The sequence below is a fragment of the Hemitrygon akajei genome, unplaced genomic scaffold (genome assembly GCF_048418815.1).
Source record: "Hemitrygon akajei unplaced genomic scaffold, sHemAka1.3 Scf000043, whole genome shotgun sequence".
NCBI lineage: Eukaryota > Metazoa > Chordata > Chondrichthyes > Myliobatiformes > Dasyatidae > Hemitrygon > Hemitrygon akajei.
In genome coordinates this window covers 1870552-1880176 of record NW_027331929.1, presented here as the reverse complement: position 1 = coordinate 1880176, position 9625 = coordinate 1870552, and the positions used below count along the sequence as shown (strand labels likewise).

Here is a 9625-nt window from a genome sequence, read left to right as displayed (position 1 = left end):
TAATTGTATATACCATCTCTAAGAATATTTCCCATTAATTTACCCACCACTGACGTCAAACTTGCAGGCCGATAATTGCTAGGTTTATCCAAGATTCATTTTTAAACAATGGAACCACATGCGCAATACGCCAATCCTCCGCACCATCCCCGTTTCTAATGACATTTGAAATATTTCTGTCAGAGCCCCTGCAATTTCAACAATAACTTCCCTCAAGGTCCTAGGGAAATCCTGTCAGGATCCGGAAACGTATCCACTTTTATATTCTTTAAAATCTCTAGTACTTCCTCTTCTTTAGTCATCATAGTTTCCATCAGTACCCTACTTGTTTCCCTTACCTTTCACAATTCAATATCCTTCACCTTAGTGAATACCGATGAAAAGAAATTGTTCAAATTCTCCCACATTTCTTTTGGCTCCACACATGGCTGTCCACTCTGATTCTCTAAGGGACGAACTTCATCCTTAACTATCCTTTCTCTTTTAATATAACTGTCGAAACCCTTTGTATTTATTTTCAAATTACTTGCCAAAGCAACCTCACATCTTCCTTTAGCTTTTCTAATTTCTTTCTTAAGCTTCTTTTTACATTCTTTATATTCCTCGAGCACCTCATTTATTCCAGGTTGCCTATATTTATTGTAGATCTCTCTCTTTTTCCGAACCAAGTTTCCAATATCCCTTGAAAACTATAGCTCTCTCAAAATTTTAACCTTTTCTTTCAACCTAACAGGAAGATAAAGATTCTGTACCCTCAAAATTTCAACTTTAAATGACCTCCATTTCTGTATTACAATTGTTCCAACCCACCCCTTATAAATCCATTCGCATCTCGTCAAAGTTAGCCTTTCTCCAATCAAAAATCTCAACCCTCGGTCCAGTCCTATCCTTCTCCATAATTATATTGGAATTACTGGCATTGTGATCACTGAAAACGAAGTGCTCCCCAACACATACATCCGTCACCGGACCTATCTCATTCCCGAACGGGAGATCCAACTTGTCCCTTCCCTATGCTCCCCAGCACATACATCCGTCACCGGACCTATCTCATTCCCTAACGGAAGTTCCAACACTGTCCCTTCTCTAGTTGATACCTCTATGTATTGCTGCAAAAAGACTACCCGGCACACATTTTCCAAACCATCCATCCCTTTGACAGTATGGCCTTCCCAGTCTATGTGTGAAAAATTTAAATCTCCCATTATCTCAACCCCGTGCTTACTACAAATATTTTCTGTCTCCTTACAAATCTGCTCCTTCAATCTGCTCCGTCACCGGACCTATCTCATTCCATAACAGGAGATCCAACATTGTCACTTCTCTAGTTGGTACTTCTATGTTTTGCAGCCAAAAAAATATCCTGTACACATTTTACAAACTCCAAAGCATCAGCCCTTTTACAGAATGAGCTTCACAGTCTACGTGTGGAAAATTAAAATCTCCCAGAATAACAACCTTATGCTTACTACAGATAGCTGCTATCTCCTGACAAATTTGTTCCTCCAATTCTCGTTCCACATTAGGTGGTGTGTAATTGTTTCTAAACCTTTCCCATTCCTCATATTCACCCAAGTAGTCTCCCTAGACGAGCCCTCTAATTTATCCTGCGTAACCACCGCAGAAACATCCCGGACCCTGGCATCAGGGAGGCAAACTACCATCCGGGTCTCCTGACTGCGTCCACAGAATCGCCTATCTGATCCCTTAAATATCGAGTCCCCAATTACTACTGCCTTCCTGTTCCTTCCCCTACCCTTATGACCTACAGGGCCGGACTCTGTGCCGGAGGCACGGCCACTGTCGTTTCGCCCAGGTAGGTTTTCGCCTCCCCCTCACAGAACTAAAAACAGTACGTATTTTCAAGGGGTACAGCGCAGGGGTACTCTCTAGTACCTGACTCTTTCCATTCCTTCTCCTAACCGTGACCCACCCCCGTGGCCCTGGTGTGACCAACTGCCTGTAACTCATCTCTGTCATCTCCTCCCTCTCCCTGACAAGACGAAGTTCATCGAGCTGTAGCTCCAGTTCCCTAACATCGTCCCTTAGAGCTGCAGCTCCGCTCACTGGCGCAGGATGTGGACGTCCGGGGAAGCTAGGAGACTCCAGGAGCTCCCACATCCGACACCGAGAACAACAAGCTGCCCTCACACTCATAATTCCCCCTTTCCTCGAATAACAGGAAAAATTAAAAACTAAACCTACCATGCCTCGCCGGTTTCCGCCTAACCCTGTTGAGCCAAAGCCCTTAAAGCCTTCACTCTGCTCCCGGCTCACTCCGCTTTCCGCAAAACGACGCTGCTCGCTGAGGCTTTGTTCCTTTTAAAATCTTCCCCGCTTCACTGACCGACGTCACACGCCTGCGCAGTCCCGCTTCTCTTACCTCCGATCTGAAGAAGAAAAAAAATCAAAATGGCTCCCGCCGCACTCCCGTTCTGACCCTCAGACTTCCCTTCTTCAAATGTGGGAACTGACCTGGGCTGTGGGGAGATGAGAGTGCGATGTCGGAGTCTTTTGGTGGTTGACACAGACCTTTCGGGAGAAGGCGAGGCATTGAGATTATTTTGGGGTGAGAGTGGGAAGCGCAAGTATTTTGGGGACTAGCACGGGGCCGTAGGGAGAGAGTGGAGCTATGGATCTCTTTGGGATCTGACCCAGGTTTTGGGAGAGAGTGAGGCAGTGGGAGCACTTTGGGGCTTGGCACATGTCTGTGGGGAGAGAATGAGGGAGGGGGTGTACTTGTGGGGGACAGACACAGATCTGTGGGGAGAGAATGGTTCAGTGGGAGTACTCTGGGGACTGAGACACGTCCGTGGGGAGAGCAATGGGAAGCGGAAGATGTTTTGGTGGTTGACACAGGTCTCTAAGAAGAGGGTTGGGCAGTAGGATTATTTCGGCGACCGGCACGGGGCTGTGGGGAGAGAGTCAGGCAGTGGGTGCAGTTAGGACTGACACTGATCTGTGGGGGTGGGAGTGGTGAGTGTGAGTACTTAGGCAGAAAACACAGGCCTGTGGTGAGACAGTAAAGAAAGTGGCAGCATTTTGAGGATTGACATGGGGCGTTGGAAGACCCTGGCGCTGTGGGAATAATTTGGGGACTGACATGGACCTGTGAGGAGAAGGTTGGGTACTGTTATTATTCTGGGCACTGACACCGATCTGTGGGTAGAGAGTGGGGCAATGGATTACTGTGGTGACTGACGCAGGGCTGTGCTGGGAAAGTGGGGGTGTGGGAGATGTTGGGGTGCCATAGGTCCAGTGGCGTCCACAGAATCGCCTGTCTGACCACCTAACTATCGAGTCCCCTATTACCTCTTCCCTCCTCTTCCTTTCCCTACCCTTCTGAGCTCCAAGGCCAGAATCTGTGCCGGTGGCACAGCCACTGTCGTTTCTCCCAAGCAGGTTGTTCCTCCGCCCCCCAACAGCACTCAAATGGCGAGGGAGGGTTTCATTGGTTTTGGGGACTAACTGCTGGAGGTGCGTTGAAATTGTTTACCCCTTCTTTGACAGGAAAGTGGCTTCGAATGTCATGTTCCGGCTGAGCGGTGGAGACCCCGAATGCGCTGTATGTACATATTACACTGGAGCTTAAACCTTGCGATCAGGTTCGTGCGCGCTTCATCTGTGAGAAATCTGCACAATTGTGCCCGGATATCTCTGTAAAGATCCAGGATCTCTGTCAACAACCAGTGGGGACCGACTTGAATATAATGAGAAAACCGTCTTTCTCCTCCATTTCTCTTAACCACTCGCACTACCCCTTCCGCGCCGCTGCCCCTCACCCTTACCCTATTCTCCTCTTTCCTTCTATCGCAATCTTACTCAAACATCTTGCCCTCTCTTTACCCTCGTCCCTGTAAAGTCTCCCTCTCATCCCTCTCCACTCCCGCTTCCTCAGTTTCATCCCCATTTTCCTCACCCCGCTTTCTTGCATCCTCATCCCCCAATTCCCCCCTTCTATTCCGGTCTTTCCCTCGATTCTCTACTCCGTCTCTAACGACTCTCCCCATTCCACTGTGTCCCCTTTTACCTAACACAACTCGCTCCCCGCTTCTGTCTTTAGCTTACTCTCTCCTCAATCATGTGCGTTAATGTTCTCGATACAATCAGTCCTGGGAAAATAGAGTGCACTCATTCCCCTTATCTGTGTCCCTCGTGGTTTTCTACACCTCTGTAAGGTCACCGAAAAAAGCCTCAGAATTCCCAACATCGCTCCATAACACAGTCCCTCCTGTCCCGGCAGCATCCTCGGAAATCTCCCTCTGCAATCTTTCTAGTTCGTTGAGATTTTTCTTAGAGCAAGGCAAGCAGAACTGAATCTCCATACTCCAAGTGCGGCCTGACCGACGTCATCTGCAACTGCAACGTGACCTCCGACCCCCGTACTCAGTGTCCTGACTGATGAAGGCCAGCGTGTCAAATGTCCTGTCCACCTGTATCGCATCTTTTCTACCGGATTCACGGTCTGTTTTATTATCTGTGACTTAGACCACTGAGATTTCTTCTTTTCAACGATCAGTAGGGCACAAATATGTAAAATTAATGTCAAGTGCAAAAAGCTAATAAATGCCACAAAAATGTGGAGGTGGTGCTGGTGCGTTCAAGAATATGCTGGCGGAGGGAAGAAGGTGTTCCTGGTTCATTGAGTTATCCGTCTCCTGTTCGTCATCAACCCTCCTTCCCAGCCGACCATCCTCGTCACCGTCATCCGCCACTTCCTCTGCAGCCCTCCCCATTTCCGCCACCGCCATCTTCTTCTACGCACCTTGCCTCCATCAACACTCAGTCCCCTACACTCCATGCCATTTCCATTATCTCCTCCTTCCCCAACTCCTCACGCTGTCTCCCTGACTTGCTCCATCACCTGCAGGTCCTCCACGGTTCCATAAACCCTCTTCCTCCTCTGCACGCCTCCCTCTCTCTCTGTCTAAATGGAATTTTGTGGAGAAAGGGGGTGGTATGACGTCTGGTGTGACACTACCAAGCCCCCTTCCACCGGATATCGATCTCTCGGTTCTGAGCCTCTTGCCCTGTTCTGTGTGAACAGGCCGATCGTTTGGTTCGATAAAACATCATCCCAGTGACTGATATCTCACCACCACGCCAGTCCTCCAACCTAAAACACCCCTCTTCTAATTCACTCCTGTTCCCTGCACATCTTCTGAATACAAACACACGTGAATTCTCCAAGCCGGACTCACAATACAAGACTACAGGAGCGGCGGAGTTCTGGGGATTGGTGATAGGGAAGGAGATTCTAAACATGGGAGTTTCTAAAGGGACCCAAGGGGAGTAAGATTCAATTTGTGTCTGAACCCGGGTATGTGCGATAGGACGGTCCGGAGAAAGCGTCACCCAGTGTCTAACTTCAGGAGTGTGTGACGCGACACTGTGGAGGCACTTTCACTCTGTGTCTGACCCCGGGATGTGTAATGGGACGGTGTGGAGGGATCTTCACGCTGTGTCTGACCCAGGAGTGTTTGATGGTACGGGGTGGTGGGAGATTCACTCTGTCTCTGACAAAGGGAGTGTGTGATGAGACGGGGTGGAGAGAGATTCACTCTATGTCTGACCCCGGGAGTGTGTGACAGGACGGTGTGGAGACACTTACCCTCTGTGTCTGACCCCGGGAGTGTGTGATGGGACGGTGTGGAGGGAAATTCACTCTGTTTCTGACCCCGGGAGTGTCTGATGGGACGGTGTGGAGAGAGATTCACTCTGTTTCTGACCCCGGGAGTGTGTGATGGGACGGTGTGGAGGGAAATTCACTCTGTATCTGACCCCGGGAGTGTGTGATGGGACGGTGTGGAGGGAGATACACTCTGTTTCTGACCCCGGGAGTGTGTGATGGGGCGATGAGGAGGGAGATTCACTCTTCTTCTGACCACGGGAGTGTGTGGCATGACGGTGTGGAGACAATCACACTCTATGTCTGAAACGGGGATTGTGTGATGGGACGGCGTGGAGGGAGATCCATCTGTGTCTGACCCCAGGAGTGTGTGATAGGACGAAGTGGAGGGAGCTGTGAATCTCCCTCCACACCGTCCCATCACACATTCCCGGGGTCAGACACAGAGTGAAGCTCCCTCCAGACCGTCCCATCACACACTACCAGGGTCAGAGATAGAGTGAATCTCTCTCCACACCGTTCCATTACACATTCCTGGGGTCAGACACAGAGTGAATCTCCCTCCACACCGTCCCATCACACACTCCCGGGGTCAGGGACAGAGTGAATCTCCCACCACACCGTCCCATCACACACTCCCGGGGTCAGACACAGAGTGAATCTCCCTCCGCACCGTCCCATCACACACTCTCGGTGTCAGATTGACCTAATTCGTGCTCGATTTATCCTTATTGATAATAATTTTATTTCACAGATTTTTATTAACAAAGCCGTCGACGACCAAGGCAGATCATACTGGATTGGAAAATGCAAAATGGGGTGAGATTTCGGGTCATCCAGGTTTCTGATAAGAGAGTCGGCCACATGATTAGTTTGGGTGGCGTTGTGGATAATGAAGTGGGTTATCAACCCCTGCAGAGAGATTTAGGCCAGTCAGAAGAGGGGGATGAACGATGGCAAGATGGAGATTAATGCTGTTAAATTTGAGGTGCTACATTTTGGTAGGAATAATCCAAATAGGACATACATGGTAAATGGTAAGACATTGAAGAATGCAGTAGAATAGAGTGATCAAGGAATAATGGTGCATAGTTCTCTGAAGGTGGAATCTCATGTGTATAGGGTGGTGAAGAAAGCTTTTGGTATGCTGGCTTTGATAAATCAGGGCATGGTGTAGAGGAGGAAATGTTGAAATTGTACAAATCATTGGTAAGACCGAATTTGGAGTATTGTGTACAGTTCTGGTCACCGAATTACAGGAAAGAGATAAAAAAAAAATAGAGAGAGTACAGAGAAGATAGACTAGAATGTTGCCTGGGTTTCAGCGCCTAATTTAGAGGGAAATTATTTGCAGCGTAGAAGGTTGATGGGTTAGATAGTGTTGACATGGATAGGCTTTTTCCATTGAGAGTTTGGGAGATTCAAATAAGAGGACATGATTTGAGAGTTAGGGGGCAAAAGTTTAAGGGTAACACGAGGAGGAATTTCTTTACTCAGGGAGTGGTAGCTGTGTGGAACAAACGTCCAGTAATGGTGGCAGAGGCAGGTTCGGTATTGGCATTTACAATTTAAATTGGTATATGAAAAAGAAAGGAATGGAGGGTTATGGGCTGAGTGCGGGTCGGTGGGACTAGGTGAGAGTAAGCGTTCGGCACGGACTAGAAGGGCCAAGATGGCGTGTTTCGGTGCTGTAATTGTCATATGTTATATGGTTATATGACACAGGTCCTGGGAGAGAGTGAGGCAGTGGGAGTACTTTGGGGACTGACACAGATCTGTGGATAGAGAATTTGTCACTGACATTAGTTTGGGCATTAACAGAGTTCTGTGGGAAGAGAGTGGGAAGTGGGAGTGTTTGCTTTCTGACAGAGGTCTCGAACAAGAAGGTTGGGCAGTGGAATTATTTTCAGGGCTGGAACGGGTCTGTGGGGTGAGAGTGCGAATTAGGAGTATTTTGGGGACCGACACGGGGCTGTGGGGAGAGAGTGAGGCAGTGTGTGTACATTGCACTGGCACTGATCTGTGAGGTGAGAGTGGGAAGTGGGAGTTTTTTGCTGTAGAAAGCAGGCCTCCTGAGAGAGTGTGCAGAAGGGGGAGCGGTTTGGGGACTGACATGTGTCCTTGTAGAGAGAGTGGAGCTATGGGTGTATTTTAGGACCTGTGAGGAGAAAGTGGGGCACTGGGATTATTCTGTGGTCTGACACCGGTCTGTGTGGAGAACGAGGGGCGCCGTATAAATTTGGGGACTGATGCAGGGCTGCAGGGCGAGACTGGGACAGTGTGAGTATTCTAGAAACTGACACAGGGTTATGCTGGGAAACTGGTGTAATAGGAGATTTTGGGGTCTGTCACAGGTCAAAGGTGAGGGAGTGCGTCAGCGATTTCGGGGATTGACTCGGGGCTCTCTGATGGAGGAGCTTTGTCATCTTTCAACTTGTTTCTCCCTCCTTAGCAGGGAAGAGGCCTCTAAAGTGGTTTACAAAAAGAAAGATGGAAATTTCAAATGCAGTCAATGTAAAGGTAAAAGATGCAAACAAGATCAGCACCGTTTCATCTGTGAGAAGTCTGAACCTTTGTGCTCGGATATTCCTGAAAAGATCCGGGATCTCTGTCAACAGCCCGTGGGGCTGACTTCAATCAAATGACAACACCCTCCTTCTCCCCATCTCTCTCTCCGACTCTCAATAACTCATCTTTTCTATCGTTCTGTTATTCGTCATCTCGCCTTTTCTTTACTCCCGTTCCTCCAAACTCTCTCTCTCTCATTCTCCTCCTCTCCCACCTTCTCTATTACATCCTCATTTCATTCGACTCGCTTTCTTGCGTCCTTTTTCCCCAAATCTTCTCACTTCTCTTCATAATCTCTCTCCCCCGTCTCTACTCGCTGTCCACCCCTCTCTCCCATCCCATCTCTTTTTTAAAAAAATCTAACTGCTCTCGCTCTCTCTTTACTCTTTCCAGCTACTCTCACCTCAATCATGTCCCTAATGTTCTCGATACCCCCGCCCTGGGGAAATAGAGTGCACGCATTCGCCTGATCTGTGCCCCTCGTGGTTTTGTACACCTCTGTAAGGTCACCGGAAAAAGTCTCAGAATTCCCAACCTCGCTCCATAACTCAGTCCCTCCTGTCCCGGTAGCATCCTCGGAAATCTCCCTCTGCAATCCTTCCAGTTCGTTGAGATTTCTCTTAGAGCAAGGCAAGCAGAACTGAACTCCATACTCCAAGTGCGGCCTGACCGACGTCATCTGCAACTGCAACGTGACCTCCGACCCCCGTACTCAGTGTCCTGACTGATGAAGGCCAGCGTGTCAAATGTCCTGTCCCCCTGTATCGCATCTTTTCTACCGGATTCACGGTCTGTTTTATTATCTGTGACTTAGACCACCCGAGATTTGATCTTTTGAAGAATCAGTAGGGTGCAAGTATGTAAAATTACTGTTCAATGCAAAAAGCTAATAAATGCCGCATGAAATGTGGAGGTGGTGCTGAGGCGTTCAATAATATGCTGGCGGAGGGGAAGAGGGTGTTCCTGGTTCATTGAGATTTCAGTCTCCTGTTCGTCATCAACCCTCCTTCCCAGCCGACCATCCTCGTCACCGTCATCCACAACTTCCCCTACAGTCCTCCCGTTTCCGCCACCCGCCACCTTCTTCTACACACCCTGTCTCCATCAACACACCGTCCCCTACACTCCGTGCCGTCTCCATTATCTCCTTCTTCTACAATTCCTCTCCCTGTCTCCCTGACCCGCTCCATCACCTGCAGGTCCTCCACGGATCCATTAACCCTCACTCTCCTCTACACGTCTCCCTGTCTGTGTTCATACGGAAGTCTGGGGAGGACGGGGTGAGGTGACGTCTGGTGTTACACCAGACTCCTTCACCGGATATCGATCTCTCGGTTCTGAGCCTCTGCACTGTTCTCTGTCAACAGACCAATCGTTTGGTTCGATAACACTTCATCCCAGTGACCGCTATCTCACCACTACGTCTGT

General features: G+C 48.9%; 1 long non-coding RNA gene across 1 annotated transcript in view; it reads left to right on the top strand.

Moving 5' to 3' along the window:
* Positions 1-8893, top strand: part of LOC140720489 (uncharacterized) — a 179483-nt gene extending 170590 nt beyond the window's left edge. The window contains exons 2-3 of the long non-coding RNA XR_012097196.1: positions 6384-6448; positions 8085-8893. This is a non-coding gene — a long non-coding RNA (uncharacterized lncRNA). The remainder of the gene's footprint in view (positions 1-6383; positions 6449-8084) is intronic.
* Positions 8894-9625: the final 732 nt, after the last annotated feature.